At 43.2% G+C, this 16,441-nt stretch overlaps 1 protein-coding gene across 1 annotated transcript in view; it reads right to left on the minus strand.

Annotated features, from left to right (window-relative positions):
• Positions 1 to 16,441, minus strand: part of Gas2 (growth arrest specific 2) — a 98,381-nt gene that overhangs the window by 25,299 nt on the left and 56,641 nt on the right. The gene's annotated exons all lie outside the window — the stretch shown is intronic.

Genomic DNA, 16,441 nt, shown 5'->3' on the forward strand with positions numbered 1-16,441 from the left:
TCTACAGACTTCCAAGCCACCCAATCAGAGCATCCACACCTCCAATCCACCCAAACAGAGCATCTACACACCTCCAAACAACCCAATCAGAGCAACTACAGACCTCTAATCCACCCAATCAGAGCAACTACAGAGCTCCAAACCACCCAATCAGAGCACCTATACATCTATAAACCACCCAATCAGAGTACCCACACACCTCTAATCCACCCAGAGCAATGAGAGACCTCCAAACCATCCAATCAGTCTAGCTGTGGTTGGTTCTTCTGTTCTGGTGTCTTCTTTCTTACTGGCATTTAAGATGACACTGGTCAGTGATCTGTGTCAGGATGTATACGACTGGCCAGAGGACAAATAAAGTTTTATTAGATCATGGCCATGCTAACTGATTACCTACTATAGTTAAAACAAGAGAATGGAGTAGCTGTGAAGAAATGACATGCTTTAAGTTGAAAATCATTATACCTGGACTTTTACTCTTTGGCCATCGATCTGAGTGTTGTCTGCCTTTCCCCTGTTCCCTGGCCTGATCACTAACTACCCTGTTCATAACACCCATGCCGGACACATGGTAGGTGCAGAATGTCTGCAGGTTATCAACAATTTGCAGACTTCCTAAGAGAAAAAAAATGCATTAACTTATTTCTATGTGAAGCTCTCAACTCAGGCACACATCTGGAATCACTGCTTCTGGGTATGTGTATAATGAACTCATGTCGAGAAATTTGTAAACGGCTGGAGAATACTCCAGAGAGGATTTTTTGGCACAAGATACAGTTTTAATATAAATGCCATGGGCTCACTGAGGGGCTTAGAGGGGGCAGAGAAGCACATTTTTTTACAGACATGTTATGCTAAGTGAAACACATGCTAAATCACCAGGCAAATTGAGGATTCAGAGTCTGAGCAACATCTGGAGAAAAGGAACTCGGGGTAAGAAATTTCTGAAAACGTGTTGATAGGAACATCACTTTATAATTTTTAGTAATCTTGCCAACTGATATTACCCAGAGATTAAAAAGAAGCCCTATGGCTATAAAGAATAAAAATATCATTCTTTTTCCAGTTTCTGTGAGAAGTCTGCAACTCTATATTTTGTGTGAAATTTCCACCAAAGCGACTCCTTATTAGCAAGTGGAATCACACACAGCCTCCTGGAAACAGCCCGCTACACCATGCCAAGCAGATTGGTGCAGAAGCAGCCACTGCCAGTAGCTTGTGTTCCAGCTGCTGCTGAGGTGCAAAGATGGCCTTGGTGGTTCCACATTAAATAGCACCCATATTTAGGGGGAAAGCTGGACTAAAGGGATTGCTACACCACTCACCACTTTTAGTGCGTGTGTGCATGTGTTTGGGCATGGGGAGCTCACAGGACAAGCTGGTTCCTTTGTTCCACCCATGGGTTCTGAAGATCAGACTTATCAGCTGGTACTCAGGCCATTAGTCCTGGCAGCAAGAACCTTCAGCTCAGCCATCTTGCTGGCCCCTAGAGATGGAACTTTCATCGGCAGGAGATCCTGGGTAAGTGGCCACAGTCCTGATACATACGTTACCCAGCCCAATATGGTTGCCTAGCATTTCTCCAGGCTCCACACTCCTGGTTCATTCTCTGCAATGCAACCAGACTTGCGGACAGTGCCCCCCCCCCCCCCCGTTCCTATCTTCACGATTCTATGAAGTTCTCTAAAACCTCTGTGTGCTTCAAGAGAAAGTCAATGTTCGTGTGCAGAGGAAGCTGTTTGTGAGCCCCATGCGTGTCTGCCTGTCTCTCATCTCCCTTCCACACTAGCCTCTCATCCCTGTGCTCTGGGCTCGAGGCTGCTCTTCAACAGGCTTGATAAGGTCTGCTTATATCTTTGTTCTCCTTATTCCATCTTCTCTGGTTTATGACCTTTCCAACTCAGATGGGAGCTGTCCTTTCTGTGTCGCCTGCCACCTGCTTTTTCCTTGAGCATATTTCTAGCCTTTATCTTTTTTCCTAATGGCCTTTCTTGACTCTTGATTAAAAAAACAAAACAAAACAAAACAAACAAAAAAGAACAAAAAACAAAACAAAACAAAAAAAACAAAAAACTCTTTTGGTATACCCACCAGGAGTCTAACCTCAAGAAATGAATCACATAAAAGACTAATGAAGACTCATATTAAGTTTAACTCTGGGATGTTATGTTTATATATCACCCAAGAAAACATTGGTGCCTGAAGTCAATGTGCCAAATACCATTGTAAGCACTCTCCCAAGAACTTCAACTGGGGGTCTCTTGGATAAATATTAAAATGTTCTGCTATCAAATAATTTGATTAAATCACTTCTTAATTTGTATTAAAGTGCACCTTGTAATAAAATAAAAATATTTCTTCTTATGAAAGTTATTCATTTAAAGGAAGTCAGTTAGAACATCGTAAAGGTAAGTTGCATGGCGTGGTTCTCTGTGCAGTAGAAAGCAAGCATACTGAAACATCACGTGAAGCACAGGAAATGGACCACTGATGTGTTTAACTTGGATGCCCAGGAAGCAAGAATCCAGAGACTAGGTCATTTCCTACTGGACGGTTGCTCCTTCAGCCCCATGCAGATGTGGCAAGTTCACAGTCGTCTGAACAGGAGGAATGGATGCTGAGGGGTCACAGGATATAAGCAGCAAAGGAGTGGGTTCAATCTGTGGAAAGTAGTTTAACATGAAGCACAGAAGACAGACAAGTGGGCAGAGTTGTAAGGAGACACAGAAATGAAGAGAGCCTAACAAGCCTTCCACAGAAGTCAGAAAAGCTCACGGGCCAATCCAACTCCAGGACACAGTGCAAATGGTCACGAAGGACAAGCAGCAGCCTGCAGCTTCCAGAAGGAGGAAGAGTCAGGTGGCTGCTTCTAGGAAGATTTCTGCAGAATCAACTTCATCCCTGGGCTCTAAGGTGAGACAGACCTTCACAACCTAGTTTACTGCCCACTGTGAAGGAAGCCAATAACATTCTCTGTAGCTTCAAATTCAGGCCAGAGAGAGAGAGAGAGCTGACCCAGAATGGGCCTCATTCACTGAAGAACTTGGAGCACTGCAGGCCTAGAAGAGAGCCAACTCTTGAGTCTCACCCCCACACACTTTATTTGAGTTTTTTGGTCTCTGGAGAAGAACAGGAAACAGCCTTGCTTCTGACTTCAGTAACTTCCATTAAAAACACCACTGGGCTCATCGCTGTGTGTCTGCATTTAGACAGAGAAACACACACACGGCATCCCAATGGGAACACACCCCTGAAACTCGCCAGGGTGCACCTCTTCTATCACCTTGTCTGGGGGGGATGGCAAAGAAGAAAGGACAAGCAGATTCTGCACATTTCTAGACACCCCTGAAGGCGATCCAAGCTGTTCCCAAAGAACCACCATGCCACCGCCATCACAAACTTCCCATGCACAATCCTGCTCCCTTACAATTCACTCATTCGAAGGTTATCTCCGAAATGGCCCCTAAGATGGCAACCATCCTAAGATTTTCATTCTTATCTCTCTAGTATGCATGCTGCTCAGACACACACACACACACACACACACACACACACACATACACACACACATACACACACACACACACGTGCGTGCGCGCGCGAATAACAAGCACACATCCACGTGCACATGGATACAGACAGCCAGGCACACATACATACACGTGCACACATGCATGCACACACATGCACATGAACACATCCATATGTACATATACATATAAATATGGCCATTCAAGTACACAACCATGCACATGCAACATATGTACACATGCAAGCACACACACACACACACACACACACAAGTATACATGCACACACGCAAAGGGTAAAGCAGAGGGATATGTGATATATGAAAGTCGCATTTAACTGTTTTCTCTAGAAATTAATTTTCTCACAAATTAGTTCTATTCGTTTGAGTGGAAGTCGAGGCTCTACAGTGAATGCAAAGGGAAGAGGCTCAGTCTAAGCATCCATCTAGGTATTTACCTTGAGGGCCTGCTTTGCTTTGGCTGTGGAGACATAGGCACAGCTATGAAGACCCTACTGAAACAGGAAGACACAGGTTCATAAGCCACTCTCCATCTCCCTGCAGATGGTGAACCGACAGCACCTAAAAATGCAAACTGGTCCTTTGTGGCAAGAGTAAAGAAAGCTTTTTTTTGTTGGTTATGGTAAGAATGACTACGTCTCTTTAAATCCTGTAGTGGAGAATGGTTTTTAAACACTGGGCTCCACACTGGTTGAGAGGAGAGGCTCACATCCTCTGGGAGTTACACACTGCCTTGGGTGTTGGCCTTTTGAAATGCAAATGTCAGGATGGTCCCTGTTCTGGAGTTCTGTGGTCTCCTGTTCCAAAACAAAGGAAGCAAATGAGGGATGAATTTTCCTGGGGGATAGACGCCAGGTGAGGGTCATAGTTCTGCACAGAACACCACAGCCAGGAAGATGCCTAAAAAAGTTGTTAAGCAAAGGGTCCTGCCATCATGGTCTGAATGTCCTGCCCTCACACCACGAAGCTGTGTGCCGCGTAAGCCGTGTTATCTCATTATCATGCCCTTCTGCTGTAATCAAAAATGTGGAGTGGGACAGTCCAAGGTCATAAGGGCATCTGTTCTCTCTGAAGGGCAATTTGATGGAGAGTCCTGGGAGTGGGCGCTGCAGTTTGCAGCCCAGGCTCTCTGCATAAGCACCGTGTGGGAGGAGAGCTGAGTCATCTCTGGGAAATAAGCGTTTCCTTTTCTATGACTGGATATGAACGTGGCTGCAATGCTATTGGTGGTTGTCTGTCAAGGTCATCATCCATTTTATCCTTAAACTATTGCGTCTGTAGTCTTCCCTCAGTGGAAACAGTCACCTATACTACTCAGCATATCCACCAGAGTTTGGCACCAGGCTCTGAAGACACTATTCATATCTTCGGTGCTAAGATAACCTTGAAATTCTGCCTCCTCTGGAATGCTAACTGAATAGGTATTCCGTTGTTGTTACAAGACATTGAGAAAATATATTGAAGATGAATGTGACCGCTGTGTTTGAAATGGGACCCTCGTTGCTGAAGATCCTTAGTCACTTGTCATGTTAGCTGTGAACAGATGTTCTTTACGAGATGAGTGTGGTTGCCTGCAGAACCTCCCTCTATAAAGCTAACATCTGGCTTATACACACGTGTAATGCCGCTCTTCGTTAGTTCTCTCAGGTAGTAAACCCACATTTCCCATAATAATCCAGACTTTCAAAACAACAGCAGAAACATCTCCTGGGCTGGGTAACAGCCATAACTGACTCGCGTAGAAGGAGCTAAGAGCGTAGAAGGAGCTAAGTTAACACAGTGTTGTACTCGGCATTACTGCTGCGGTCTGGGCCTTTGGAGACTTTCTGCCCACTGCAAAGGTTTCCAAACAAACTTATCTGCATTTAAGTGAAGCCGGAGAAAGACTCCATTGTCTCTGCCCTCCGTGGTCTGTGAGGCTAGATTTTAGGGAAAATGTGCTGAATGCCAACACTCAAAGACAGAAAATGTTAACCAAGATGGCTGCTGGGGGGAAAAAAGGAAACATCAGAGAGATTGGTTTAAAAAAAAAAAATCTAAAGAACCCTTTACATGGCTGCATCTCAAATACAATTTTCCATGGCGTTCATATACACTAAATGTTGTTTCTATCACAGACCATCCTATAGGAAGCCTGGGCTAGAAAAAGCATTGCTGTGGCGTTGACAAGCTGTGAGATCACAAGCCACTGGGAGAGCTAACTTTCGGCATCTGGCTCCCCCAAGGGAGCTGCACTCAGGACTCTTTAATGCGGTGGTCACCTTTTAACGTTTTCTGAGGGAAAGGGGGCCAATATCATTCGTAAATGTTTTGTTCAGTTTAGTGATTTCAGAAATTGTAAGAGACTGTTGATTTAGCCTAAGGACGACTGATAGTGAATTCCAATTGTCAACTTGAGCGGTTTTAGAATCGGGCAGGTCTGTGAGGGCACACCCAGGGGTTTACCTGAGAAGGGAAGGCCCACCCTGATTGGCTGCAACACTGTCCCGCCATATGGGACGCCAGACTGAAGGACTGAGCACCACGGAGACAGGAGGCGTTGACCTGACCCCCAGCATCCCTCTGTGTGCACCCTATCTAGACACTGTTCCAGAAGCTTCCCTCGCCGGTGTGCCTTCTTAAGCCCGTGCTGCACTGCGCTCTTCAACTGTGGCCACAGTACCTATTCCTTCCGTAGCTGGCTTTGTCTGGCATTTTATACAACACCGAGAAAAGGAACACACTGATAATCCAACTCTAAGATTTTACACCTCGTTCTTCCCACAGTCTACAGCAGTGGTTTTTAACCTGTGGGTCTTGGAGGTCAAACGATCTGTAACAGGAGAAAAAGCGCAGCTACGGAGTAGCAATGACAATAATTTTATGGTTGGGGGTCATCACAGCATGAAAGGGTCGCAGTGATAGGAAGGCTGAGAACCACGGAAGAGTAGTACCTCAGACCCTTGCCTCTAACATGGTGGCCGAAGCCTGTTTTGCAAGTAGGATGTGCCACCAAATTTTATATGATTACCACCATGTATTAGTTACTAGCAAAGTTGAAAATAACAATTAGCCTTACGAATGCTGGGAATGTTGGCATGGGAAACTCCAGTGAGCTGCACGGCAAGGGTTGGCGGTTTAAGGGAAAAGGCACCAGCTGCATTCAGCACAAAATAGTATAGTCTTACTCAGAAGCAGAAATGACAATTTTCAAGTATTAGAGGGACGTATAAGGCAAGGACTGACTGTATCACTCCATGGGTCTTGTGAGTTCTGTACATATAGCCCATGGGAGGGTTATACGGGACTTAAAAGACAAATAATTCACAGTTTTCCCTTCTCAGGCTAAGCGAGTCTCTTCAAGAACACAGAACATTATATGTAATCGCTCTATTCCCTTCATTCCGCTCCCCTGATCACAATTCACATTTAGACCAGCACAGGTGTTTTACACCAGAAACTATTCTTGTCGGGAAGACTACAAAATGAAGACAAAAAAGTATCAAGCTGTAATTTCACATCACCATGCAGTTCATTTTGTTGTTTAAGGCGAATGTCTAGCAAATTTTGTTGTTGTTGTTTTGAGACAGGGTTTGTCTGTGTAGCCCTGGCTGTCCTCGAACTTGCTTTGTATACCACACTAGCCTCGAACTCTCAGAGATCCACCTGTCTCCACCTCCAGGGATTAAAGGTGTGTACCATCATGCTGTACTATTTCCATCTTAAGGAAAAATGTCAAAGAGAAAATATATCATGTAGATTTAAGATGTATGGAACTCAGATATCAAAATTTTGCAATATGATTTAAACTGGGTTTACTGCTTACTGGCTGGATTACCTCAGCAAGGTCATTAAAACTCTGTTGGCTGTCAGTGGCGTGCATAAATTAAGGATCATATTTGCTTTTCTTAAAGAGTGTTAATAGTACTGAAATTAGATCATGTGTGTAACCCAATGTCTTTGATCAAAACAAGATAATTTTATTATTTTATTGTAATAAAATAGTATTATTATTGTAATAAAATAATATCCCTCTGTGGAGGGATGCTACACTATGGGGGAAATACTACCCTGTCGAGGGATGCTACTCTGAGGAGGGCTGAAGAGCTGGCTCAGCAGTTAAGAGCATTTTGCTAAATATTCCAAAGTGACAGGTTTTTAGCTTCAGCTCTAATTTATTTATTGCCCATTCAATTGGCATCTTAATCAAATGGGAAGAGGAAAAGGCTATGCATTAAGGATCCTGAGACATGTTTAGACTTATAAGCTATTCTTTCCAGCCTAGTGATGAATAGCATTTCCCTCCTTTCAAAGATGATCTAAAATGGATAATCCTAGATAAAAGCCTGGTTTGAATTTCCCATAGTTGAAGGTTTTCAATCTTAAAAATAAATCCCCCCAAAGCCAACACATCAGCTGAGTTCTTCCAGTTGGGGATACCTCCGTAATTATTATTTGCATTTCTCTATCACACACACTTCCTTGGAAAGATGGGACTAACAGGATTTGTCATTTGTTAAGTGCTAAAGAGACACTTTTACACCTACCATCTACACCCTGTTGTTAGCCCCAGTGGACATGGGTAAACGACAGGTTGACATTATTTAAAGCAGCAAACATATTATCTAAAAGAAGGAAATTCAAATGCTGAAGTTTATTGCATGCATTTTTAAATATTTTGGGTTCCTCCACCTACACTGATGCCATTCTGGGACACGTGCACCAGAACAGGAGGTGTGTGCAAGCTCCTTTTCATCCTATGGACCTGAGCACTGTAGGCGTGATCTGGGATTCTGTGTACACAGACACAAGGCCTAATAACAAGCATAACCTGTTATCTAGTTTTGAAGACATAATCGACATTCTCATAACAATCCAGGTTGGATGGTGGGGTACCAACATGGGTTTCCAGGTGCTCCTGGGATCTTGCCCTGAGACAAATGGGGGCTTTAATCTCGCTCCCTACGTATTCACAACTCCGCATTTTTGCACAACAGCCCATTTTTCATCACCCAGAGAACTCTGCAATTTGACTCTGGTTATTTGTTACTCCCAGTAAATCAATATGTGTCAAAACGGCAGCAGGTAATAGGACTCTCTCATTGGACCTCCCCTCAGAGTCCCAGAAGGCACTGCCAGGGTCAGTTACTATGGCAACGGATCTAGGCTTATCCAGCCACAGTGAGTTGATTTTCACCACACAGGCATAACGTTCTGAAGAAATTTTAGGGCAAAGAAAAAAATCTCCCAGAGTAAATAACAACGTGTGTGACCATTCTATTGGTCTAAGATGGTTTAATTCAAAGACAGTTTGCAGAAGGTGTCTCTACAATTCCCTCTCCTGACTGCCAGCTAAATTAAATTATTCATTGCCTTTTGCTTAGGGTTCCTGTGTATTCCTATTTCTTAAGGTGAGAAATAAAAGGCCTGGAACTAGGAAACTTTTCTGGATGGAAGAGCATTGAGCTATACTAAAACGTAGACATACTCTACGGTAATATCTCAAAACAAAACTGATGGACTTTTAAGTTTTCTGCAATTACCAGTTTACCAGTGGGAGACTCAACAAGATGATGCAGGCAATCAGAGATGTGTCTCTGAGTTCTGTTAAGGGATCCAAACAGGTAATGGCATATCTAAATTGCACAAGGCTCTAATTCATTTCGGCACTAAAAAGAGACAGCTCATTTTGAGCAATGCCATTTGGTCAGCTTCTGTGGTTGTAATAACTGTGACAAATGTAGTCACGTGATGAGCTGCCTTAGACAGAGTGAGCCCTGTTCACCCAGCTGAAATACACCTTATATTCTGAGACTTTTAGGGGGAAATGGCAGAGGGTGATTTATTATAGTTGAACTGTAATTGTGTCATAAAACCGGACAGGTCATTTTTAAAAGATTAATCTAGTTTGAGACAAAGTCTCACATTTCCTCAGCTAAACAGCAAGTTCAAGGATGACCTCTACCTTCTGATTCTTTTGCGTCAACCTCCCTGCCAGGTGTTAGAATTACAGATAAGCACCATCTTACACACTTTATAGACAACTAGCATTTGTCAGCCATTCCACTATTGGAGGTGTGGAGAGGAGTGTGCTCTCCCAGGAGTACGGACTTGAAATTTATGTACATAATACTTACTTGAAGTAGTAAACACTTGTTTGCCTATAGAAAAGATTAAAAACATTTCCCCAACTATATGAAAGAGGTGAATCTCTTAGCCAGAGTATGTAAAATACTTGGGAAATTCCTAGCACAAATGGCACTAATTAAATTTCAGTTGCCTTTACTACAGAGTTTCTCTGCTCATTCCTTCCGGATTATTTCCGGAACTGAGCACAGACTCAGTATTTACTCTTCATCAGTAAGGGCCTTGAGATCCCCCTGACCTTTTTTTTTTTTTTTCCTAGACGACTTGCATTTCAATATAATTCTGAGTTTTAAATAATTTGAAAGTTTTGTCTCATCTCATAGTGTCTTTGCTGAAATATGTTTTCATTAACTTGCCACCCAATATGACGTTGAGAGGAAAAACAAGGGATGGGGACCAATTCTCAGGTCGAGTGCACTTGGGAAATGCTACTCAGGACTTTATCTCTAGATTAAAGAATACACAGCGGATGCTCCAAGCAGCTGCGGGTAACTAAGTCAGCGCCACTCACTGCTAAGGGTTAACTTAAAGGTTAAGCTCCAGGGTTTAGAGGGCAGCCTCACCGCTCATTAGCTATTTATAAAGGCTTGGAAAAAATAAAAGAGACAGCTTTCATTTTGTGCTCACAGGGTTGGGTTAGGGTTAGGGTTAGGGTTAGGGTTAGGGTTAGGGTTAGGGTTAGGGTTAGGGTTAGGGTTAGGGATGGGACACCAAGTAACTAAAGCATTCATGATCTAAGAGACTGAGGATACAACTCACTGGTGGGGTCTGCAGGGACAAAACACAGCACTCAGGGAGGGCACGAATATTTGAACGTTTCCTGGGAATAATCATCAACGAAGTAAGATTTTAAATTAGAGAGGGGACATGCAAACATAATCAGGTAAGAGCTTTATCTAGGTGTGCGTGTCCGTATTCTCTGTCAACAGGTATAGACTTGGAGACACCTAGGAGACGCACACTTGGGCATATCTGCAAGAACATTCCCAGAGGTAGGACCCGGCCTGAATGTGGGCAATGCCATCTCCTTGGTCAGATGTGGCATCCCAAGCTACCACTGCCATGGCAGGCCACATACTCTTAAACTCTGATCCACAATAATTCTTCTAGAAGGCTGTCTTCTGCCAGGCATCGGTAATAAAAGAGCTAACAACCATACTAGAGGAAAACATGTAAGCAATTTGAAACAAACTACATGATCCTTGCTGGCCTAAACAACAGCAAGAGAACTGCAGTAAGAGCCCTTGCCTTCCTCCAGAAGAGGGAAACTCAGACGAAGACCCATTCAAATGAGCGGCTCAAAGGAGCTTTGACTATTTTTATATTTATCATTGTACCAGTTTGCTGACTTCCCTAGGGGAAAAATATTTTCATGTTCATTCTTATGTGTTCTTAGCAACGAAAAAACTGCTTTCTGTTTTTCCCATTCCAGCCTCATGTTATTCATGTGACTTCTGGAAGACCGTATCACATGACTGAAAAGCTTACGTTGACTTTGCTGTGTATGTTAACCACCCCACTCAATGCATACATGGTCATTATAAAGCAGCCATTTTCTGGGAGTGGGAGAGACGGCTCAGCCCTGGCTGCTCTTCCAGGGTACGGAGGTTCAATTCCCAGCACCTACATAGTGTCTTACAACCATCAGTACCTTTAATTTCTGGGATCCGGTTCCCTCCTCTGGTGCACAGGCAAACATGCAGGCAAAATACCCACACACGTAAGATGAAAATGAATGTTCAAATAACATGAAACGATAATTTTCTGTATGTCAAGGTGAATGTTCTTTTGTAATGAGATGTATGTGTATTTCTGATTGTGTGACACGTCGGTGACTCTCTTCCAATGTGGAGTTCTTTCTCTGTGAAGATTCATGGTTTTCAAGCTCCAGGACTCACGTGTGTCACTCACAGACTCGTGGAAACACAGTTGTCTGATCCTGTCTAATCTCAGAGTTCCTGTTTTGCTCTGGGAAGGCCCAAGAGCCTGCACGGTATAGGGTCCCCAGATGCTGATGTGGCTTGCCTGGGGAATACCTGAAGCCCTCCCACAAGCTTACACACTGTGTTTATAATATGAGAGGCCCATTAGACAGAGGTGATGGAAGGAAGAAAGGATATGCAGGAAGCCAGGTAGCAGCCAGGAGCCTTTGGCTTGTATTTCAGAGAAGCATCCTCCGGCTGACTGGAAATATTAATCTCTGTTACTGCAGAAATTGTTAAAGGGATTTTTATCATGACCACCTAAATCCTGAAATAAACGAGAGCCTTACCTTGGATGACAGTAAAGTTCTACCTTCAGGATATGTGCCAAGCTGCTTTTAATGAAAACAAACAAACAAACAAACAAACAAACACCAGAAACTCAACTGGGAGGGGTGTGGGCAGGGAAGAATTCAGTTTCTTTGAGGGACTGGCTACTGGGAGTTTGACCATGCTCCAGTGAGTATCCGGGCAATACAAATTGGACTTGGTGTAAATTTTTTTTTTTTTATATCCATCATTTTTTAGGCGTCAGGGAATCACAGGTGGGCAGGCAGACCAGGGAGGACTAGGAAGTGAGTGTGATCAGGGTGTAGGATGTGAAATACTCAAATAATAAATAAAATATGTTGGAAAAAGTACCTTGTGTGTTTGATGTTTGTGTGCGTGCACACATAGGTTCTAGCGTAGGACCACAAGTGCGCACATGCCACAGTGCACATGTAGAGACCACTGAGCAACCCCAGGGGTCTGCCCTTGCCTTCTACCTTCTTAAACACGGGCTTTCTCTTGCATTTTGCTGCTGGTGAGCAGGTTTCTAGGGATCCCTCCGTCTCCACATGCCGGTTACAGGCACAGGCTGCCGAAATGCAGTTTTACCTGGGCTCTGATGAACCCAGGTCCCCATACTTGTGTGGCACGTGCTTCACTTTGTGAACCAACTCCCCAGTCCAACTCCCCAAAATAACCCCATAATTTTGATCATGGAAAGTCCAGGGGGGAAAGTCTGCTTTGAGAAAATTGTTGTTCATCAGCGAGAGACTTTTTTTTTTTTTCATTTGGGAGATGAATTATTAAGATGTAGATTAAAATGAAAGTCAGAAACTACAGAGGTCTGGTCTCTGTACTCAGGCTTTCATTCCATGGGGTAGAGACCAATTCAAATCCTCTAGACCAGAGTTTCTCAACCTGTGGGCCACGACTCCTTTGGCAATCCTCTATCTCCAAAGATATTTACACCACAATTTAAAACAGTAGCAAAATAATAGTTATGAAGTAGCTATGAAGTAATGTTACAGTTGGAGGGGCCAACACAATATGAGGGACTATATTAAAGGGTCTTAGCATTAGGAAGGTTGGGACACTGCTCTAGATGCAAGCACATAAGAACAAAGATGTCTACATAAGCATCTAGTGGCATCGACTGAAATGTGTCTCAGTATGCTGTGTTCTAGAAATTCACACAATTAATACATAGACTTAGCAGAGAAACGGCGTAAGACATCTCCCTGAGCCTTTCTCTAAAAGCCACACACAGTGTTACCTATTGTTTTTAAATCTAGTTTAACCTTACTGTTATTCTTTCAATGTACAAAACGAAAATATGCCCATGCATATATGTAACCACACATGGTATCCGGGAAGGGTTACTGCGCTAGGAATAGGCTTGTTAATCCTATGTGTGAGACTTGCTGACTCTCTGTGAGCCTAGGCCTTGACCACTCGGTTACCTTTAAGACTGAAGTCCCATGTTTTCACTACCTTTAGTGACTCTGCATTGTTCTTTGGATTAAGCAGGCTCATCATCTCCTCAGGAAAACAAACCTGCTCTCAAGAGGGATGGATACTGAGCCTGAGATAGCATGTTTCACTGTCTGTAACTTCTATACAATAATATTCATAAATGTATCAAAGAAGACATAGCTGTATTAATAGCTTCAAGAGGTGTGATGAAGTTTAAAAGTCTATTGGAAGCGGCCACCAACCTCCCATGTGTGAGGATTCCACTGTAGGAATTTGTGCTTCAGTCCAAGTGTTTAGAACCATAGTAAAAATATTGCCCGTTACAGACATAAGATCAACACCACTGATTTCTGAGTAATAACTGCCACTTGCTCACAGAATCAGAGCACAATGGCAATCTACCATGAGGGGCCCAGCCAGTCACAAATCTAAAGCATTAGTCAAAGCAAGTGTTTATGAATGGGCTACAGTCTCCTCACCCAACATAGTTAGAAAATAGTGAAATGTGTAATAAGGGTGCACGTGGGGTGCCCCATACTTCAGTCAGTAAGGGCAAGGAGAACTTGTCTCAGATTCCAAATACTCTATCATGGTGCACACACAGTCACAGGACAAAGATATCCTTGAAAGCTTTTCTGCCTGCGTGGTAGATGGCAGTAACTGCAGAGACAGCTGATCATAGCGCAGAGACTTAGCATCTGTGAAGTCCTTAACCACAGTGGGTCTCTAGATCATGACTCCTGATCACCAAACTCAGGGAGCATCATGGGAGAAGGGGTAGAAAGAGGGGAAGATGGAGGAGAACGCTGTGAAACCCTGTCTGTTGGACACTCCATAGCCACAGCACTCATGAACTCATGAACAGCTCACTCATGAACAGCTGGGACTATGTGCACACAATCAATCCAGTCAACAGTCCAGCAGGGATGACGGAGGGGAACCGAGGAGGAGCTGTCGCAAGCGGATGGGTACTCTGGGAGGGAGTCGCTATTTTCAGGTTAAGTGGCTCTTGTTAGGTTGGGCATGTTCCACCGGATGGCTCCAAAGTTGTGTATATGCAGGCAACACAAATCGGACTCGATGGATTGTTAACAAAACAAAAGACATGAAATTGGATGGCGGCATGTAGGGAGGAGTTAAAAGGAGACAGCCTGGGTATAATGAAAACATGTATATATGCAATTCTCGAGAATAAAAAGTATCAACCATATCTGTGAATGTGTGCTCACGGTATTTAGCTTTGTGAACAAATAGATTTAGTTTCCAGTTTAAGCAGTGATACAGATTTCCTTTAAAAGTATATGTTTTGAAAAAAACCAATTTTCACATGGAGTGTTATCAAAGAGTAAAGCAATGGGAAAGTTCTAGATTTCACTAAAAACTGTGAAAGCCTGTCCTAACAGCCTGGTGCTATACCTTGCTACCAGTCAGCCATTGGCCTCAAGATGGTTCACAATTTTACAGGCTTTCCTGAGTTACCAAGTGAAAACACTATCACTCAGGAACATGATAAGTTCACTCACAAGAAAAACCTGAATTCTTCTATACATGATAGAATAAAATTGGCAGAAAGGAAACATTTCCTGAAAATAAAAAGGACCGTCAAAAACTAGCTCACCTGGTAAGCGTTACAAAACCTTGCTCTGTTTATAAACACATATATCAGCGTCTGTGGCAATTGAACAAACACAAAATTCAGACAGATACAATTAAGTATGCATACTGGATTCTCTTGCCTGTAGATCTTAGGTGAAGTCTGAGGAAACAGTGTCCAAGTTATTAGCATTTTTATCACAAAAAGAAAAAGCTGTTTAATAAGGCTCTTTGTTTTGACTGTAGGCTTTACGGTCTTATATCCTCATGGAGGCTGATTCTCAAATGAGTGATCAGCCTGGTAAAACGTTAATGTACCCACAGAGACTCTGAAGCATCGTTATTTAATGTGGTGATGTGAAATAGGCAACTGAGCTTTAGAAATGCATGGTTTCCTTGCAAGGAAGAGCAAGGTACCAATAGCAACCTGGCTGCCTGCCTCCCTGGCTGAGGCCCTGTACCTGGGGTGACTCACAGACCTCCAAGGCTGCTGTCATTCCCAAGCAGAAAAGCTATTATTACCTGGATTTGTTTATAGCAAGTAAATGTTAACCCCACATGAGGTAAAAATCTGAAATGATCCACAAAGTTTAAGATGAAATTAAGAGAAAATTTTCTTTTATACATGTTGCAGATTCTTAACCAGGCCTGTTGTATTAATACATTCCAGTTCCAAATTGAATTGAAGAAAATTTCACATTGAAAAGTTTCCTATGGGTCATCTCAGACTAGAGTTTGGTGTTCCTTGATCTTACCTGATGGATAAGTTAAGATGCTTCAATTTTACAAGGCAAAGCAACCGATTCTTTTAACAGAGAAGTGAATAAAGCATGCTTTCCTTAGAAGAGCCCAAAAGGATTGAGGAAAAAGTACTTTTCGGAGCCAAAGCTTTCTAGGGGTATACATGGAGTTACATTTTACTTGTTTTAGAGAAGTTTCACCCTTAGCAGATATCACAAACTGAACCCTTGCCAAGCAAGTTAGCAAGCAGACTCTGAGTAAAAAGCTTTAAACTCAGCCTTACAGAGTCCTGGCCCCAAGGACATTGGTTTAAGCTGGGGCCATTTTCTCTCCTCTAACCCATCTGGGAAATGTCTGTCACCGTTAAGCTGGGACACTGTCGTGAGATGACTTTCGTGGGGTTTAGGGGATCAAACCCAGGACCCCAGGGCCCATGGCAGGTTTCCATCTGACCTCGCTCTATTTCCAGTTCCCGAGACAGCGCTTTCAATCTCATCAAATCAGTCCCTAATCCAGACTTGTAGAAAACCCATGCTGAACTAATCTGAAAAGCTGCCTCTAACCAATTGGTGATGATTTATTTCTACACTGTGATCTATGGAAGGGCCTGGAAGGGCACAGTTTTATTCCATTCTGCTGAAATGAAATGAATACAGGCAACATAAACGGCTTCCTCTTCTGTGGGAGCTGACTGCCCTGGATGCAT

This window comes from Phodopus roborovskii, unplaced genomic scaffold, assembly GCF_943737965.1.
Source record: "Phodopus roborovskii unplaced genomic scaffold, PHOROB, whole genome shotgun sequence".
NCBI lineage: Eukaryota > Metazoa > Chordata > Mammalia > Rodentia > Cricetidae > Phodopus > Phodopus roborovskii.